Source organism: Lycium ferocissimum, chromosome 5 (genome assembly GCF_029784015.1).
Source record: "Lycium ferocissimum isolate CSIRO_LF1 chromosome 5, AGI_CSIRO_Lferr_CH_V1, whole genome shotgun sequence".
NCBI classification, from domain to species: Eukaryota; Viridiplantae; Streptophyta; class Magnoliopsida; order Solanales; family Solanaceae; genus Lycium; species Lycium ferocissimum.
This window is the reverse complement of record NC_081346.1, coordinates 49,918,320-49,921,333: the sequence shown is the minus strand read 5'-3', so window position 1 is coordinate 49,921,333 and position 3,014 is coordinate 49,918,320. Positions and strand designations below refer to the sequence as shown.

The following is a 3,014-nucleotide window of genomic DNA, read 5'->3' as shown; positions in this document are numbered from 1 at the left end:
CCGTCGTTGTGCAGCCTTGGTCAGAGGATAAATTGGCATGATAATGGTGACTCGACGATCCGTCGTTCTGCTCGATTGTCACGACCCAACCGATGAGCCGTGACGGGAGTCTGACCTCTAGCGACCAAACACCCCTATACTCATATCTGAATCATTCTGAACATCAAGGGCCCATAAAATGGCTTAAACTGATCTCATAATTAGATAACATCATGAACGCTGAACAATCTGTATATACATAAATATGCTGAAGGAACAGTGCCAGCCAACTAGGCTGCTACATATGCTGTACGCAAAAGAATAGAAGCCGACAAGGCTACATCATCTGACGAATACATACAACTGTCTACAGACCTCTACTGTAATAAAAGTTGTAGAAAGGACGGGATAGGGTCCCGTCATACCCATATGCATACACGTCTCAAAAGGGGCATACCAAAACTGACTGTAGCTCCGGATCGAATGGAGCGTACTGACCACTGCTAGATCTAGAGGTCCTACTAAGCTGGACCACCTGTCTGTCTCCCTGTACCTGCGGGCATGAACGCAGCCCCCCGAGCAACGGGGAGTCGTACGTATAATGTACCGAGCATGTAAAGCATATAAGATATATATATATATATATATATATATATATATATATATATATATATATATATATATACACATACACACACACACACACATGAGAATCATGGATAACATCTGAACTCATAAGCTGAAATAACTGACTGCATATACTTGTATGAACTAGTATCTGCATAAATCTGTATATCTAACAATGCCTCTGTGGGCGCATAATATGCATGCTCATGCCTAACAATGAAGGTCATACATCTATATATATGTGCGTATATAACGCCTGATATATGCGCATATATAATGCCTGTCTCTTTTCTCATATCATATCAACTTCTCTACGGCTATCATCATATACATTGTGCGATACTTGTAGCCTGATTCTCATATCGTCATCATAGTGCACCAGCTAATCAGGTGGTAATGCGTATATAACGCCTTCTGGTCACGGGTCAACATACATACATACATACATACATACATACATACATACATACATACATACATACATATATATATATATATATATATATATATATATATATATATATATGTATGTATGTACATATATATATATACATATATATATATATACATATATATACGTATATATATATATACATATATATACGTATATATATATATATACATATATATACGTATATATATATACATATATATACATACACATATATATACATATATATACATATATATACATACATATACATACACATACATATATACATACATATATATACATACATATACATACATATATATACATACTTATACATACATATATATACATATATATACATACATATATATACATATATACATATATATACATATATATACGTATATATATATACATATAAATGAATGTAATGCATGAATAACTGTATACATAAAACTGGACCCATGAACAGAAGGAATATCATAAAGGAGTACATGAACATCAAAGACTGAAATACTCCTAATACTTCTAAGAGTAGAGTAATATGAAATCTCGCTTACTCGCTTGTTGGATCACATCATAGGATCATGCTAAAAGAAGAAAAGGATAGCCTTAACATACCTTGACGTATATCAAATCGTCTAACTCCTATGTCTCGACTTGTAAATCTACAATTAAGATAACATAGACCGTCATTAGACTATGTACTTCACTTGCTAACCTCCTTTGGATGTATAGAGAGCTTAACGAATCATGGACAACATTTCTCCCATAAGCTTAACAACCCTTCAACTTCTCATCCACTTTAATACCAACCATAACAACAATAACAACACTTATATATCAAAATATATTCAAATCCATTCCCAACCATCTCTTAAAATAACCCTAAGTTACCATTTTATCTTTCATCAACTTACCACTTTCACAACTACCCCCTCTTTACTTAGAAACACTAAAACTCTTGATACTCAACTTAAATACAAAGGTAGAAATCATTGACATACCTTGAGGGGTCAAAAATCCCAAGAATCACTTCAACTTCAACTCCCTAAATTCCACAACTTGAAGAAACCCTAGAAGCAACCTTTCTTCTTCACCATCTCAGGTTTACGGGGTCCGGGTCTTGTCAAATCTTCACTAATATGATGAAAAATATTGGAAAAGAATATTTTAGTGTTTTCTAATTTTTGGAAGGAGGAAAATATGAAATGAAGTCGTGACCCACATATTTATACTTGGAAGCCAAAAAGGCTACAGCGGTCCGGTTTGACGAGCGGGTCGACGGCCCATCGACATGTCGACGATCTGTCGACTTGCCCGTTGACCTGCGCCTGCAAATGCATGGTTGCGAAATCCCATCGACGTCGCACGTCGATGGTCCGTCGAACATGTCGACGACCCGTCGACGTTGACTGGTGTCCTGCATATTATTCTGGTTCAGTTTCGATCGCGTCGACTTGATTCGCTCAACTAACTCTCAGAATTACCCGTAACACACAGTACTCTTGTACACGGGGTAAAGCACTTCCTATCTCCAAACTCGGGCTCGGTCTCTATTCCAAAGGCATACCCGGCTAGGAAACCATAAGTTTTACTACTACGAAAAAGAGAGGTGTAACATCGATGGTCCGTCCTTCTACCCGTTGAGTTACACAACCCTGCAACTTAATTCAATTTGATTCGTTCAACCTCTAATCCTTTCGTAACTTATAAGCCATGAGCTTTAAATCTTTGTATACATAAAATATCCTACTCAACATCATTGTAAGCTCATAGACAAATCTTAGTACTCGAGACCAACGCAACTAGTACACCACGAATCTTAACATAACGAAAATGAGAGGCGTAACATTCTTCCCCCCATAGAAAAATTTGCCCTCGAATGTTAGATTATTTGGGGTTTTACAGAAATTTCGACAGAGTCTCCCCTGTAACTATACCGCTACCAACCTACCATAACAACCCAAAATAT

The 3,014-nt window shown here is 36.6% G+C and overlaps 1 long non-coding RNA gene across 1 annotated transcript; it reads right to left on the bottom strand.

Annotated features, from left to right (window-relative positions):
• Nucleotides 1-215: 215 nt before the first annotated feature.
• On the bottom strand, nt 216-2,508 carry LOC132058405 (uncharacterized). Its single transcript, XR_009415297.1, has 2 exons — nt 1,661-2,508; nt 216-532 (listed from the first exon to the last, which is right to left on the bottom strand). It is a non-coding gene; the product is annotated as an uncharacterized LOC132058405 (long non-coding RNA).
• Between the last annotated feature and the right edge of the window lie 506 nt (nt 2,509-3,014).